The sequence below is a fragment of the Salmo salar genome, chromosome 14, assembly GCF_965601325.2.
Source record: "Salmo salar chromosome 14, fSalSal1, whole genome shotgun sequence".
In the NCBI taxonomy this organism is placed as follows: domain Eukaryota; kingdom Metazoa; phylum Chordata; class Actinopteri; order Salmoniformes; family Salmonidae; genus Salmo; species Salmo salar.
In genome coordinates, this window is record NC_138304.1 from 78,518,304 (window position 1) to 78,536,088 (window position 17,785).

A 17,785-nucleotide genomic window follows, 5' to 3' on the forward strand; every position below is an offset into this window, starting at 1 on the left:
AAACAATTGATTCCCATTCAAAATCCTGTTTTCCTTAACCCAAACCTTAACCCCAAACCTCTAACCCCTTGTGAGGACTGGTTTTACAGTCTTTGTGAGGACTTCTGGTCCCCACAAAGTTATTAAAACCCAAAACACGCACACACACACACACACACACACACACACACACACACACACACACACACACACACACACACACACACACACACACACACACACACACACACACACACACACACACACACACACACACACATTTGAACATCATATTCATTCCACAGTGATGCTCAGAACCGAATGCAATTATACACCTATTGTCAGATCCTCTATGTCCAACAATGAATAATGCCAGTGAGCTACAGGAACGTTTTGATCTAGTTTTCATTGATGTGTGTTCCATTCCTTTTAATCATGTTGATGAGCTCTTACCTAGCAGCCACTTTCTGCCTTTTATTCTATAATTAACTCAAGGTCTCATTATCTCCTCTTGATTAAAACGCTGTAATCAATGTTGTGGTGCTCCTCTTTTATCGTCACCAATCATGTGGAAGGAGCATCAACCAGACTACAGCCACAGGTCACTACCGGCCTGTCATTTAGAACAGAGGATGTCCCAAGACGCTCGTTTTTTGGTTTATGTACTTTACTTCTAGCAAGCATTCCATGTGCTGTAAACTACTGTGTCATCATGTCAATGTCCTGTGTACTTGTAAACCTCATGCATAGCTAATAAATGTTTAATATACTCTCATGTATTTATTAACTGGCAAATGCATACATCTTTTTTGGGGGTGAATTTCTTAAGTGATCTTCTGTACTACGGTAAAAAGTTGTGTGGTAGGGAGAACAGTGTAAATGTACTGTGGTAGAAATTAGAAACAAGTTGTTAGTCACAGAAAATATATAAACGCAACATGCAGCAATTTCAAGAATGTTACTGAGTTACAGTTTGTATAAGGAAATCAGTCAATTGAAATAAATTCATTAGGCCCTAATCTATACATTTTACATAACTGGAATACAGATATGCATCTGTTGGATCAGAAAACCAGTCAGTATCAGGTGTGACCACCATTTGCCAAATGCAGCGCGACACATCTCTTTCGCATTGAGTTGATCAGGCTGTTGATTGTGGCCTGTGGAATGTTGTCCCACTCTTGTTGTTGGATATTGGTGGGAATTGGATCACGGCATCATACAAGTTCATCCAGAGCATTCCAAACATGCTCAATGGGCGACACGTCTGGTGAGTATGCAGGCCATGGAAGAACTGAGACATTTTCAGCTTCTAGGAATTGTGTACAGATCCTTGCGACATGGGGTTGTGCATTATCATGCTGAAACATGAGGTGAATGGCGGATGAAAAATGGCACGACAATGAGCCTCAGGATCTCGTCAAGGTCTCTGTACATTCAAATTGCCATCAATAAATACAATTGTGTTCGTTGTCAGTAGCTTATGCCTGCCTATACCATAACCACACCGACACCATGGGGCACTCTTTTCACAACGTTGACATCAGCAAACCACTCGCCATGACGCCATACACTCTGTCTGCCATCTGTCAGTTACAGTTGAAACTGGGATTCATCCATGAAGAGCACAGTACTCCAGCATGCCAGTGGCCATCGAAGGTGAGCATTTGCCCACTGAAGTCATTTACGACTCCGAACTGCTGTCAGATCAAGACTCTGGTGAGGACAACGAGCACGCAGATGAGCTTCCCTGAGACGGTTTCTGACAGTTCGTGCTGAAATTCTTGGGCTGTGCAAACCCACAGTTTTATCAGCTGTCCGGGTGGCTGGTCTCAGACGATCCCGCAGGTGAAGAAGTCGGATGTGGAGGTCCTGGTTGGCGTGGTTACGCATGGTCTGCAGTTATGAGGCCAGTTGGACGTACTGACAAATTCTCTAAAATGACATTGCAAGCAGCTTATGGTAGAAAAATTAACATTGCATTCTCTGGCAACATCTCTCGTGGACATTTCTGCAGTCATCATGCCAATTGCATGATCCCTCAACTCCCTCAACAATTGCATTCTCCCTTAAAACTGCACATTTTAGATTAGCCTTTTATTGTCCCCAGCACAAGCTTCTTGATATGCCACACCTGCCAGGTGGATGGATTATATTGGCAAGGGAGAAATGCTCACTAAGAGGGAAGTAAAAAAAATGTGTGCGCAACATTTTTAGAGAAAGAGGCTTTTTGTGCATATTGAAAATTTCTAGGATCTTTTATTTCAGCTCATGAAACATGGGACCAACACTTTATATTTTTGTTCAGCGTAAATACAACAAAATACAATGATCTTTGTCCCTCTGTACTTCTGACTTAACATCAATATAAGACTCCTATTCCATTTATAGTCCACTACTTTTGGCCAGGGCCCATTCGGCTCTAGTCAAAAGCAGTACACTACATAGGGAATACGGTGCCTTTTGGGACACAACCTCTAATGAGAATCACAACATGGGATGTCTATGAAATAAATGACTTGCCAGAATCTTCACTGTATTGATTTGACACTCTGGGATGAAGTCAGTTTATAAATATAGGTTTACTCTTTTAAGAGGCCTCAGATGGAAAGTCCTGGTGGATCTTGGCAGTTTGGCAGATTTGGAAACTTGAAAAGGCATTAATTTATGGATATTATTTACCTTTAGATGCCCTTGAAACAATACTTGCACATCAAACAGGTGTGTGAAAGGGAAGGGCTGTCTTTCTTTCCTACCTCTTTAATATTGTATGTTCTCTCCTCTCCTCTGTGGCTACTGTCTCCCTTAGATACATATTTTTCTTGAATGTAAATATGTCTTTATTCTCTACTCTTTTATCTCTATTCTACCTCTGGATACGTCCCAAATGACACCCTATTCCCTTCATAGTGCAATAGTTTTGATAGGGTGTCATCCGCGTCTCACAGATCTGACTTTGAACTTTTGTTTCCCACTGAATGAAGTTTAGTCCATCTGCTCTTGTCCTCATCATAGATATCAAAACAAAGGCTGTCCCAAGTGGCACCCTATTCAGATGTGCTCTCTCCTAGACAAATGGAGTCTGATTCAAAATTGGTTGGTTATTTCAAGAAAGGAGCCTTATACTGTAAATGGGATTGTTTTCAGCTTCACTAAATCCATCACAGCCAGTTCACAACCAACAACCATCTTCATCTAATTCTGGCCTATATTCATATAAACAGGAAATGACTAAAACAACCAAACGGTCTTTGAACCGTGAAACTGATCTTCTACCTGTCCTGTATCATGTTCTAGGGGCATGGGCTAGATCATATGTAGGTGTTTTATCTGCGCTACAGACCAGGTTGTTGTTGCTTTCTTCTTCTTACAGGTGAGAATAAGAAGAGAATCGCTCTAGAAAACCCTGAGGAGTGCGGCCGACTCATTTCTGTAGGGCAGAGGCAGGGGCTGAGGCTGAGGCTGGGGCTGAGGCAGGGGCTGAGGCTGAGGCTGAGGCTGGAGTTTAGATGGCCTTTTCGGCAGTCAGCTTCTGACAGCAAGGCTGTCTGGTGGTAATTGCCTGCTGGGGCCTGGCTGTCTGGTTGTTATCTAGTCTGAACTATAAGCCTCTACTCTTCTTCTCTGCGCTGATATCATGGCCCTATAGATACAATACATGGATGTTCTGTTATTAAGTATATTCGTATTAAACTTTCACAATGTGTTTCGTCCATTAGAAACAGGAATGGGGTCAGAATATCCTCCTATTGTGAATATCATCAAACTAGTGTGCATCCAAAATGACTTCCTATTCCCCATGACTTTTAACCAGGGCCCATTTAGGACAGAGCCTGCCTCAGCCCTGTCTCTGATGGTTGGATAATGTGAGCAGATGGTAATGCGAGTGTAGCAAAATGCTTGTGCTTTTATTTCCGACAGTGCAGCAATATCTAACAAGTAATCTAACAATTCCACAACAACTACCTAATACACACAAATCTAAGAAAAGGGATGGAATAAGAATATGTACAAATAAATATATGAGCAATGACAAATCGGCATAGGCAAGATGCAATAGATGGTAGAAAATACAGTATATACATATGGGATGAGTAATGCAAGATATGTAAACATCAATTTTAAAGTGGCATTAATAAAGTGACTAGTGATCCATTTGTTAGAGTGGCCAGTGATTTCAAGTCTGTATGTAGACAGCAGCCTCTCTGTGTTAGTGATGGCTGTTTAACAGTCTGATGGCCTTGAGATAGAAGCTATTTTTCAGTCTCTCGGTCCCAGCTTTAATGCACCTGTACTGACCTCGTCTTCTGGATGGTAGCGAGGTGAACAGGCAGTGGCTCGGGTGGTTGTTGTCCTTGATGACCTTTTTGGCCTGGAGGGCAGGTAGTTTGCCCCCGGTGATGCGTTGTACAAACCGCACCACCCTCTGGAGAGCCCTGCGGTTGTGGGCGGTGCAGTTGCCTTACCAACCAATGATGAGCATAGAGGTTCTCCAGGGAACTGGAGGAAAGATAGATGCAACTCATAAGTATGATACCGCACGACAGGATGCTCTCAATTGTGCATCTGTAAAAATGTGTGAGGGGTTTAGATGACAAGACACATTTCTTCAACCTCCTGAGTTTGAAGAGGTGCTGTAGCGCCTTCTTCGCCATACTGTCTGTGTGGGTGGACCATTTCAGTTCGTCCTTGATGTGTACGCCGAGGAACTTAAAACTTTCCACCTCCTCCACTGCTGTCCCGTCAATGTGGATAGGGGAGTGCTCCCTCTGCTGTTTCCTGAAGTCCACGATCATCTCATTTGTTTTGTTGACGTTGAGAGAGAGGTTGTTTTCCTGACACCACACTCCGAGTGCCCTCACCTTCTCCCTGTAGGCTGTCTCGTCATTGTTGGTGATCAAGCCTAGTACTGTTGTGTCATCTGCAAACTCGATGATCGAGGTGGAGGCGTGCATGGCCACGCAGTCATGGTGAACAGGGAGTACAGAAGGAGGCTGTTTCCTACCTTCACCAGCTGGGGCGGCCCGTCAGGAAGTCCAGGACCCAATTGCACAGGGTGGGGTTGAGACCCAGGACCTCAAACTTAATGATGAGCTTGGAGGGTACTATGGTGTTGAATGCTGAGCTATAGTCAATGAACAGCATTCTTACATAGGTATTCCTCTTGTCCAGATGGGTTAGGGCAGTGTGCTGTGTGATGGCGATTGCATCGTCTGTGGACCTATTGGGGCGGTATGTAAATTGCAGTCGGTCTAGGGTGACAGGTAAGGTGGAGGTGATAAGATCCTTGACTAGTCTCTCAATGCACTTCATGATGACAGAAGTAAGTGCTATGGGGCGATAGACATTTATTTCAGTTACCTTTGCCTTCTTGGGTACAGGAACAATGGTGGACATCTTGAAGCATGTGGGGACAGCAGACTGGGATAGGGAGAGATTTAATATACCCGTAAACACACCAGACAGCTGGTCTGTGCATGCTTTGAGGATGCGGCTAGGGATGCCGTCTGCCCCGGCAGCCTTGTGAGGGTTAACATGTTTAAATGTCTTACGTCAGCCACGAGAAGGAGAGCCCTGTATTATCCTCTGCTCTCTATCAGCTGATTACGCTGTAGCGGAATATGCAGTGCCTTCCTCATCATATCTACATTGTTGCTCTACAACAGAATTGGACTTCTCCCAGCACCGAAAATATTCCTTTCAATAAAGCACAAATCTGGTTCACCCACGACCCTCTGACCTGTGATGCGTGCAAGAAGGAGAACAGGCAACAAGACAAAAAAGAAGAAGAAAATGGAACATGGTAAGATGGGGATGACAACATTTATTTGATTGATCAGGAGTTCAGTAACATTGGGCTAAATTACCTCTGGGACACTGAGCTCAGAATGCAAGTCTCTCTCTGCTTGTCTGGTTCAGAACTGATTGAACTACGTCCCAAAAGCTGGGAAACTCACTTAGGTAATTAAGATAGGAGGAGTAGCTCAATAAATCTGCTTGTCCTCAGCTCTTTAAGACACAACATTAATTAAAGATCACTGCTTTAAAAAAAAAAGTTAATACGAGACCTTCAGTTTACTTTGTAAAGATCGTCTGTGTTAAAGCTTGGAATCGAATGTGGCTGACATCCAACATTAAACACTTTACATTTAGTTATGGATTTATAAGTAATTAAGAATGGTTATTTGTCAGTACATAGGTAGTCTATTTATTTGGATTCTCATAAGCTACAAACAATTATCACTCTTTTTCATACATTTGGGGGACTTAAGTCATCCCCTCTGCTGGAATGGCAGCCTACTCAGAGCCATGGACAAAAAGAATCCAGCCTCTGTCTGGCCTACAGTAGCCTGGAGCTGATGCCTATGAAGGGAAAAGAGGGAGGGAGAGGCCTTTTTACCATAACCTTGACTATGGACAGAATGGACCAACCGACCGACCCAATGCTTTGTACTCATGGGCCACTTTGTGTCACCATTACTCCCCCCCCCCCCCCCCCCCCCCACCCCCTCCCCCAATGTCATTTTACCACCAGAGTGCAAAGGGCCCGGTGGCAAAAAATGAAATGAAATGTCAAATGAAAGAGAGAGAGGACAGAAAACACTGGTCACTGCAGGGCTTGAAGGATTGCTCCCTGAAAGAGAAAAAGTGGCTTGCCATGAGAATTATGTATTCCTCTTAATGTACTGATCTGATGAAGAACTAAAGATGAAATTACGCTCTCAAATTTGAAGATAATTTACACCTTCCCACTGAATTTTCCTTGGAGAAAATAGACCTGATGACCCCTTACCAGCAGACCTGGAATCAGTGTGATACCAGCATGTGGTGATCATCCCGCCCTGTAGATGTGTATAATGGTAAGGCCTGAACTGGGATCAGGTGATAGAGACCTGCAGTGGTAGTCCAGCCTCTTAACAGCAGACCTGGGATCAGATCAACGGGATAGCATCCCCAAAACCCTGTAGATGAGGTGTGTGTAATGGCTGAACTGGGATCAGTGTGATAGCATCCCCAGGTATCTGTAGATGAGGTGTGTATTATAATGGGAGGATTCTACTCTCTCTCCTCTCTGAAGGATGAATCAATGCAGCATGAAGAAGAGAGTTTCCAGCCCATTTCCCCCTCTGATTACCCCCCCCCCCCCAACACACACACACACACACACACACACACACACACACACACACACACACACACACACACACACACACACACACACACACACACACACACACAGCTCCTTGATATTACCCCCGCCACACACAGCTCCTTAATAGCTTGTTGTGTCTCATAAATCTATCTTTACCACCCAGGCATCACAGATGGATCACACTGGATGTTTTACATATTACACAGGGTGGCAGGTAGCCTCGAGGTTAGAGTGTTGGGTAAATAACCAAAAGGATTCTAGTTTGAATCCCAGAGCCGACAAGGTTAAATACTGTCGAGGGGCCCTTGAGCAAGGCACTTAATTCTAATTGCTCCAGGGTCACCATTGATAATGACAGACCATGTCTGTGACCCCACTCTCCGAGGGTGTCTCTGGAATAGAGGGATCCAGGCTAGACTGTATAATATCCAGCCAGTATTGTACTGTATGTCAGAGGGATCCAGGCTGGACTGTATAATATCCAGCTAGTATTGTACTGTATGTTGGAGGGATCCAGGCTGGACTGTATCATATCCAGCCAGTATTGTACTGTATGTCAGAGGGATCCAGGCTGGACTGTATAATATCCAGCCAGTATTGTACTGTATGTTGGAGGGATCCAGGCTGGACTGTATCATATCCAGCCAGTATTGTACTGTATGTCAGAGGGATCCAGGCTGGACTGTATAATATCCAGCCAGTATTGTACTGTATGTCAGAGGGATCCAGGCTGGGCTGTATAATATCCAGCAAGTATTGTACTGTATGTTGGAGGGATCCAGGCTGGACTGTATAATATCCAGCCAGTATTGTACTGTATGTCAGAGGGATCCAGGCTGGGCTGTATAATATCCAGCAAGTATTGTACTGTATGTTGGAGGGATCCAGGCTGGACTGTATAATATCCAGCCAGTATTGTACTGTATGTCAGAGGGATTCAGGCTGGGCTGTATAATATCCAGCAAGTACTGTACTGTATGTTGGAGGGATCCAGGCTGGGCTGTATAATATCCAGCCAGTATTGTACTGTATGTTGGAGGGATCCTGTTATGTGACTATGAGTCCAGGCCCACAGGCAAAATGTGAGTGGAGGGGGGTTGACGCACAGCCAAAGAAATTACAGGAGCTGGACAATAGAAGGATCCAACACATAGAAAAAATATTCCTTCATATGGAGAAGCTCAATCTATCCTTGTTCAAGCCTGGTGCTAACATACATCCTGTGTCCTGATCTTTTCCACATTCTGTGTGGAATGTGCCTACATTTTCAGACTGGTGTAGACGATTAAAAGATACATTGTGAACTGATTGTGATCAGATCTTCCTGACCACCCCCGGAGATAGTGGGCGGTAGAATGCTGCACCACTCGGGAGCGTGCCTACATGAAAATGTACGCACGCACCACTCTAAGTTGCTTTGATAAATGCATCTGATAAATGGCATATCTTCTTATATTAAATCTCAAAAGTACAAGACAAACAAAACATCCAAAGAACACTGCTGGAGAAGTCAATGATGTCACTGCTGTGAAAGAGATCTCAGATTACATCTTCATTTGGCTGGTGTCATGGTCGTTGGCATGTGCTTCATCCTATTGAAAGAGATTAGCCATTCTGGAAAGAGTAAAATTAGGTAATATTAAACAGGTCAAGGTAACTCTCTACCACCAATTGAATTTCGCAGGTGATATAAAACCTGCATGGAAAAGTATTACTTTCAGTGGAGAGTTTTTAGTATGAAAGTAATAAACCATTCACATTTACTGAGCAAAACAATCACCCAATAATAGTATCTGTTCTCCTCGGGAATGGTGTAATTTCAAAAGCAGTTGTGATTTCAAAGCAGTTATCAGCAGGGTGATGTGGATTTCACATGAACCTTTGCTTGGAGAATGAAGTTACTAGAACGCGTCCTGTCCAGGAAAGCATCTATTGTTTATAATAACTAATAATATTCACTTGCATTCCACACAAAAAAGACACTATAGCCTGGATGAATTCATATCAATCTCATGAAAATAATCTTTGAATTTGGCTCTTTAAATGTTGTTTTCCGTTGATTGGTTTGCGTATATACCTGTCCTCCTCTTCAGTAGATCCATGCTGCTGCTGCTACAAATAACAATTCTGCCAGAAAAAGGTCCTGACCAGCCTGAGAAACACCTATTTGTCTTTATACGGTGCTCTCTATTATGATGTATGTGATCACTAGCTTTAACTTAATGCTGTATATTTATTTTCTTTTTACCCGAGGAGTTGATGGCAGACTCTCTGAAGGACAAGCTGGCTCATTGACAGTCTTATTTTCTTGTTTTAGTGTGAACGAACAAACCTAATCTAATTGGATCTTGTCTGCTTTCTAGATGTTCTTGTTAGAGAAGGTATCAATATTGATTCAGTCATAACAGTTCAGGGGATCTTACTATCTAAGGTATATTACAGCAGAAGACACAGTAATTGCTTCTTATGTCATGGTTGTAAATAAACAACTGTAAATCAAATCAACGATTTTAGAGGGTGGGATAATGATGATTTACACGGATCCATTTACACTCGTAAGATATCCAGATAAGACACTGCGTCTCAGTGCTAGAGGCATCACTACAGACCCTGGTTCGAATCCAGGCTGTATCAAAACCGGCCGTGATTGATAGTCCCATAGGGCGGTGCACAATTGGCCCAGCGTCGTCTGGGTTCGGCCGGTGTAGTCGTCATTGTAAATAAGAATTTGTTCTTAACTAACTTGCCTAGTTAAATAAAGGTTAAATAAAAAATAATAATATGGGTGGTGGGGATTGAACTCACAATCCTGCAGAATGTTGCAAGCGTCATATTCTACCACACAGGACCAGACATTTTGACTGTGGACCATTTCTTCAGGTAGTTCTACTTTTCTATGACTCAATGGTGTGTGTTGATAGCATAGACATCAAACTTATCATATACTGGGTCTAGATATGACATAATTGGTTAACAACTTGAAGCAATTATATCGACTAAAATTACTAAATTACTGCAAGCATTTCGCTACACCCGCAATAACATGTTCTAAACACGTGTATGTGACCAATAACATTTGATTTGATTTGATTTATCTGGAAGTTTCTGTTTCTAAATGACAGACATCTCAATTGGGTTAAATATTTCCATGCCCATAATAATTTTCTAAGTTTAATATCCATACATAAACAAATATTGCCTGAGAGAACCAAATACTATAATTTACATATTTCCCATTTATTTTTCAGCTTATTTACTCTCCTATTGACCTATAGGCTAAATGAAGAAGTGTTCAGACACCGACAAAGTCCTGTGCATTCATATAATCTTTGCCAGATTTTTTCATCATCATCACTCGGACAGAACAAATCAGGAATTAACTAGTCAACTAAAAGAATGATTTGGCTCTGGGATGTTTGGGTTAGTCTTGTATCTGTCCAAGCTTCAGACATTCAGCTGTGAAACAAGATTCGTTTTTCTTATTCTTTGCCAAAGTTAATCTACAGCCTACTAATCACAGCTGAACTCTAAATCCCTTTTTCAATCACATCACTGGGAAGAGTAAATATTTGATAATTTATTGGGGCATATGCATTTTCCATTTAAGTTGCTTACTCAAAGAATAAGACACCACATAACCTAGGCTGATGCGGACCATCAGTTTTAAGATAAGAATTAATGCAGTAATTACAATATTACTTCATGTCCCCAGTGGGAGTGCTATGTCAGTGGCTTTAGGATCGGATGGATTGATGAGTGCATCCAGACAAAAGAAGGCTTGGCCTTGCATTTCAGGGGTTAGTTACAATAAAAAAATGACCCTATGATGACCTGTAGTCCTCAGAAAGGACGGAAGTATCTCTACCCTCTAGTCTATGTCCACACACTCAAGTCACTGCTTCGTTCATTTCAAAATGTCAATATTTAAATCCTGTGACAGTCCTGATGCAGTTGTACTGCACTAAATAGTTGATATGCAAACAAAGCACACCTTACCTACATTAATGAAGTGTTGCAAATAGCACTACAGGTCAACATAGTGAACAAAAACCAATACACATCACACATGCGAGCAGCACTTATGGCAGAGTAACAGAATACATTGAGTCTCAGGTTCTGCTCTCAGAGGACCGGCAGGCTATTATAAACTGATGAGGTGGAGGAGAGCTGCATGGAAATGATTCTTTTTTTAAAGCGTTAATTAGTGGCTCTGTCACTGACGACCATTCTGTAGGGATGACTAACGCTTTATACCTCTCTTGTTCTCTCTCTCTCTCTCTCTCTATCTATCTCTCTCTCTCTCTCTCTCTCTCTCTCTCTCTCTCTCTCTCTCTTTCTCTCTTTCTCTCTCTCTCTCTCTCTCTCTCTCTCTCTCTCTCTCTCTCTCTCTCCCTCTCTCTCTCTCTCTGTCTCTCTCTTTCACTCTCCTTCCTTCCTTACCATGGGTCCTCATGACCAGTTGGCACACGGATGTCAAAGTTACATTGCACATACAGTAGAACATATACAACGTACTACGTGCTGTTACTGTACTGTTACAGTGCCACTACATGCCTTGATACAACGTCTTCCATTGTTGAAATCACAAGGACAGAATATGGATATAATTGCATTTTCTGGTCAGTTTTGGGTTGACTAGACAGGTCAAGCCATCACTCTATCTTCAGGCAGGAGAGCATCCTAGATCCCAATCTAAAAGAAGAGGTTCGAACACAGACCCGACGTTACAAGTGCAGTTTTATTTAGGCACTCTGTAGAGATTTAGAAATGACTAAGATTTATCTTAACATGCTTCCATCTAACCACGTCTTTCTACAGAGTGAATCTTAAAGACAGCAGAGCAGCTGGCATGCTTGGTGAGGGTCAGAGTTCAGAGAGGACATGCAGATTGCAGGACAGAAAGGCATCAGCCTGGTCAGTCATTCAGGCTGCATCCCATTCCCTACACACTACTTTTGAACAGGGCCCATATGGTGCTGGTAAAAAGTAATGCACTATATAGCGAATAAGGTGCCATTTAGCCAGTCAGTCCACACTCAACCTCCAGCCCAGACATAGGCCATTTCTGCAGCACGCTGAGTACAGCCCCACACCAGCCCAGCTCGTCCGTCTGCTCAGCCACCATCCACCAGCCAACCTCTAACCTCCAGTCAGTCAGAGGTTTGATCCAGTCATCACTATGTAGCTGCCCAGCTGTAACCAAGAGGCCCAGCACCTCCTCAGGACCCAATTAGTCCCAGCCGGGTCTCTCTCCTCTGGGTCTCTTCCCCCAGCTGGCCCCCTCCACTGGGTGTATTCCTCCAGAGGAGACAGAGGGAGAGGATAGGGAGAAGAGGCATAGCCAGGCATGACACTGATGTGGGCGTACAGACGCTAAAGGGGAGGGCAGTGGGAGGTGCAACCTTTGAGGCGATGCCAATAAGTGTTTTCAAAATGAATGCCACTCTTGTCAAACTTTCTCTTTTTTCTTAGCTACTCTGCCACAGCCACCACGTCCAGAGTTAGTGCTCAGGGAATGGTCTGAGGCAATCATACAATTGTTTTTGTATTTTCTCATTCTGTCTTTCTTTACCTCTCCTCATCACTCTGTCTGTTTCCCTCGTTTTCTCTTTGTCTGTTCTCAATGTTTTTCCTTTTGACATTAAGTTGGTCATGTTCATTAAGAATATTTCTCTATTAGGAGAATGAGAACGGTTCAGTATGAAGACTTGTCTGACAGAACGGTTCTAACTCATGTTAATGAGGTCTCCCAGAGCGACTAGCTGGCCAACTGCCCTGCTATGTGAGACAGTGACAATCTATGCTGTCAATTAGCCTGTTCTACAGCCAGAGTGTTGGGGACAGCTGGTCGACGTGAAGCGATGCTAGCCAATATATCACAGATTTAATATTCAGCCTCTGCAGAGACCAGCACCTCACTCTCTCCAGCTATTATTTGACATTTAATTCCTGGACTTAAACTGATGACGTCCTCCTACAGTAAAGGAAGGTAAGCTATGCTTGACGAAGCGTGTTACAGAATCAGACACTTTATTTGATTACATTTGTGAATTGAGACATAAACTAAAAGTTAATTGGGAGGATTTGGGGGAAGAAAAAAATGTATTAATTGACTATTTCTGTACTTTCTTATTTGTGTGAAGCACATGACTGTGGAGTCAGCGTAGTCCTATCATCCACCACCAGACCCACTACAGCTATTCAGCCAGGAAACAGAACTCAGAACAACTACTCCCACAGGGTTCAACCACCACCAGTAATTCCCTATACTTTGTTCATCTGCAATTTTGGTCTTTTTGTTGCATTTAATTATATTTGAGAACAATTTAATTGTTTCTTTGACATTAAAATGATTGCATATTCCAATTTGCCAAGTTTTTGTGGGTGTAAAGAGCTCCACAACAGACCCATGGGATCCTCCTCAATGAGCTAGACACACTGTGAATCATGGGTCATCTCTGGCCTAATGCCAATAACACAAACTATTCTGTTTTTTAATAATATTGTGAATAACTGTTTGGATGGTTTGAGACCGCAAAGCATCTCACGGTGCGGGAGACCAAAATTATTGCATAGATGCTCAATTATTTGATCAAAAACTGGGTACCTCTCAGTGCACAGACCATCAGTATCATCAAAAACAGGTTCAACTTCAGAAAGAACACACACGATGGGTCGTATTTGACCGTAGAGACCTGAGAAAAAGAGTCATTTTAGCTACTTATGGATAGAACTGAAGTCGAAATCCAGAAAGTTAACTCCTTTAGGAGGTCCAGTTTAATTTGTCTCCATGTAACAAACTGCTTGGATGAAGACAAAATGGTAATTGCCAAGCAGTCATTGGTTGTGTTCCAAAAAGCACCCTATTCCCTACATAGTGCACAACTTTTGCTACATGGGCCCTGGTCAAAAGTAGTGCACTATATAAGGAAGAGGATGCCTTTTGGGATCTACACTCGATCCCTCCGATGTCAACAACTACAGACCAGTATCCCTTCTTTCTTTTCTCTCCAAAACTCTTGAACGTGCCGTCCTTGGCCAGCTCTCCTGCTATCTCTCTCAGAATGACCTTCTTGATCCTAATCAGTCAGGTTTCAAGACTGGGCATTCAACTGAGACTGCTCTTCTCTGTGTCACGGAGGCTCTCCGCACTGCTAAAGCTAACTCTCTCTCCTCTGCTCTCATCCTTCTAGACCTATCTGCTGCCTTTGATACTGTGAACCATCAGATCCTCCTCTCCACCCTCTCCGAGTTGGGCATCTCCGGCGCGGCCCACGCTTGGATTGCGTCCTACCTGACAGGTCGCTCCTACCAGGTGGCGTGGCGAGAATCTGTCTCCGCACCATGCGCTCTCACCACTGGTGTCCCCCAGGGCTCTGTTCTAGGCCCTCTCCTATTCTCGCTATACACCAAGTCACTTGGCTCTGTCATATCCTCACATGGTCTCTCCTATCATTGCTATGCAGACGACACACAATTAATCTTCTCCTTTCCCCCTTCTGATAACCAGGCGGCGAATCGCATCTCTGCATGTCTGTCAGACATATCAGTGTGGATGACGGATCACCAGCTCAAGCTGAACCTCGGCAAGACGGAGCTGCTCTTCCTCCCGGGGAAGGACTGCCCGTTCCATGATCTCGCCATCACGGTTGACAACTCCCTTGTGTACTCCTCCCAGAGTGCTAAGAACCTTGGCGTGATCCTGGACAACACCCTGTCGTTCTCCACTAACATCAAGGCGGTGACCCGATCCTGTAGGTTCATGCTCTACAACATTCGCAGAGTACGACTCTGCCTCACACAGGAAGCGGCGCAGGTCCTAATCCAGGCACTTGTCATCTCCCGTCTGGATTACTGCAACTCGCTGTTGGCTGGGCTCCCTGCCTGTGCCATTAAACCCCTACAACTCATCCAGAACGCCGCAGCCCGTCTGGTGTTCAACCTTCCCAAGTTCTCTCACGTCACCCCGCTCCTCCGCTCTCTCCACTGGCTTCCAGTTGAAGCTCGCATCCGCTACAAGACCATGGTGATTGCCTACGGAGCTGTGAAGGGAACGGCACCTCCATACCTTCAGGCTCTGATCAGGCCCTACACCCAAACAAGGGCACTGCGTTCATCCACCACTGGCCTGCTGGCCCCCCTACCTCTGAGGAAGCACAGTTCCCGCTCAGCCCAGTCAAAACTGTTCGCTGCTCTGGCACCCCAATGGTGGAACAAGCTCCCTCACGACGCCAGGACAGCGGAGTCAATCACCACCTTCCGGAGACACCTGAAACCCCACCTCTTTAAGGAATACCTAGGATAGGATAAAGTAATCCTTCTAACCCCCCCCCCCCCCCTTAAAAGATTTAGATGCACTATTGTAAAGTGGTTGTTCCACTGGATATCATAAGGTGAATGCACCATTTTGTAAGTCGCTCTGGATAAGAGCGTCTGCTAAATGACTTAAATGTAAATGTAAATGTAATGTAGGCCTGGTAGTAACCCTGCTGGGAGTCAAGGCCAGGGAGGTTTCTAGTCTGAGGTCCCCAGTAGATATATGTTCTTCTCAGTGGTTATTAAATGAGGCTGGATGTGTTATGTTGAGGATCTGGAGAGAGGTTGCTGAAGGTGGAAGAGGGTTTGGGGGAGGGAGGCTGTCGAAGGAAGAGGGTTGGGAGAGGCTGTAGGAGGAGGAGGGTTGGGGAGGAGGGTTGAGGAGGGAGGTTGGAAGGGGAGGAGGATTGGGGAGGCTGTGCTATCCTCCCTAGGGATGTGTGCACACAGCTTTGTGACACATTAACGTCAAAAAGTCCCTTTGGTTCACACCAGCTCTGTGAGAAAACCTCTCCCTCTACTGATATATTAAGTCTCTGTGGTCTCACCCTCCGCTAGAGAGAGCTGTTATCTGATACCTTACTGCAGCCCTGGACCAATGGGACCACTCTCATTCACATAAAACTTAAGCCTTTTAATTCAAAACAAGGGCTCTGTCTCAAATGGAACCCTATTCCCTATATAGTGCGCTACAGGGCTCTGGACAAAAGTAGTGCACTATATAGGGAATAGGGTGTCATTTGGGAATCAAACAAAAACTTTATTACCTTCTCCCTATGGACCCATAGTGTAAACCTGGGGAATATCACACTGATTTTCTACTGCTGACATGCAGGCTAGGTGTGATTTCATTGGCTCTATGTGCATAAAGATGATCGTTGTCATAGTGCAATTAGTTACAGCCTATAAAATACCTTCTCATTAATTACCAATCTAACTGTTATTCATCTACACTCAGCTCTGAGGGTTTTATCCTCACCCCAAAAAAACTCTGAACTCTGATGTTGCTTGAAATAAATTGTCATTGTCTGTAGGCCTGATAAATTGGAAACTTACTGTAGGTTTTTTGTAAGAATTTGCAGGGATGAAGAATATGAGCGTAGTAACAAACAGAAATAATCAGCATTCATTGAGCCGCTTGTGTTGAAGCCTTGAATGTACAATCATTTTTATATTTATATATATAGATTTTTTCAAAACAAATCAAGTTGAAGTTAATATTTGAACATGACTACATAGGAAGTATTTCAAGCGCCATAATAAATAAATATGGTGATAAAGGGTATCCTTGTTTTGCATCCCCTAGATAATCTAATACAAATAGTAACATGAAACTAAACTCACATCCAGTATTAAGTACATTTTGCAACCATCTCATCTGCATACTGGACAGTATGTATGTCTGCCAGGCTCGTTTCTGTCCCTTACTCAAGCCTGTATCTTTAATGATGTGGATAAGTGGGAGCATTTATGCTATACTCCCCCACTATGACCCTGGAGAGCATGAGGCGTCATCTCCACTGACCTTAAAGAACTTAGATTGGTACTGCTATCCTTCTGAATCTGCACATTCATGAATACTTATTAAGCATCATTGCATAGCTGAGCTTCATACAGTTGAAGTCAGAAGTTTTCATACACCTTAGCCAAATACATTTAAACTCAGTTTTTCACAATTCCTGACATTTAATCAAGTTAGGATCACCACCTTATTTTAACAATGTGAAATGTCTGAATAATAGTAGAGAGAATGATTTATTTCAGCTTTTATCACTTCATCACATTCCCAGTGGCTCAGAAGTTTACATACATTCAATTAGTATTTGGTAGCATTGCCTTTAAATTGTTTAACTTGGGTCAAACGTTTTGGGTAGCCTTCCACAAGCTTCCCACAATAAGTTGGGTGAATTTTGGCCCATTCCTCCTGACAGAGCTGGTGTAACTGAGTCAGGTTTGTAGGCCTCTTTGTTCGCACACAATTTCAGTTCTGCCCACAAATGTTCTATGGGATTGAGGTCAAGGCTTTGTGATGGCCACTCCAATTCCTTGACTTTGTTGTCCTTAAGCCATTTTGCCACAACTTTGGAAGTTTGCTTGGGGTCATTATCCATTTAGAAGACCCATTTGCGACCAAGCTTTAACTTCCTGACTGTTGTCTTGTGGGGATATATTGCTTCAATATATCCCCATAATTTTCCCTCCTGATGATGCCATCTATTTTGTGAAGTGCACCAGTCCCTCCTGCAGCAAAGCACCCCCACAACATGATGCTGCCACCCCCGTCCTTCACGGTTGGGATGGTGTTCCTCGGCTTGCAAGCCTCCCCCTTTTTCCTCC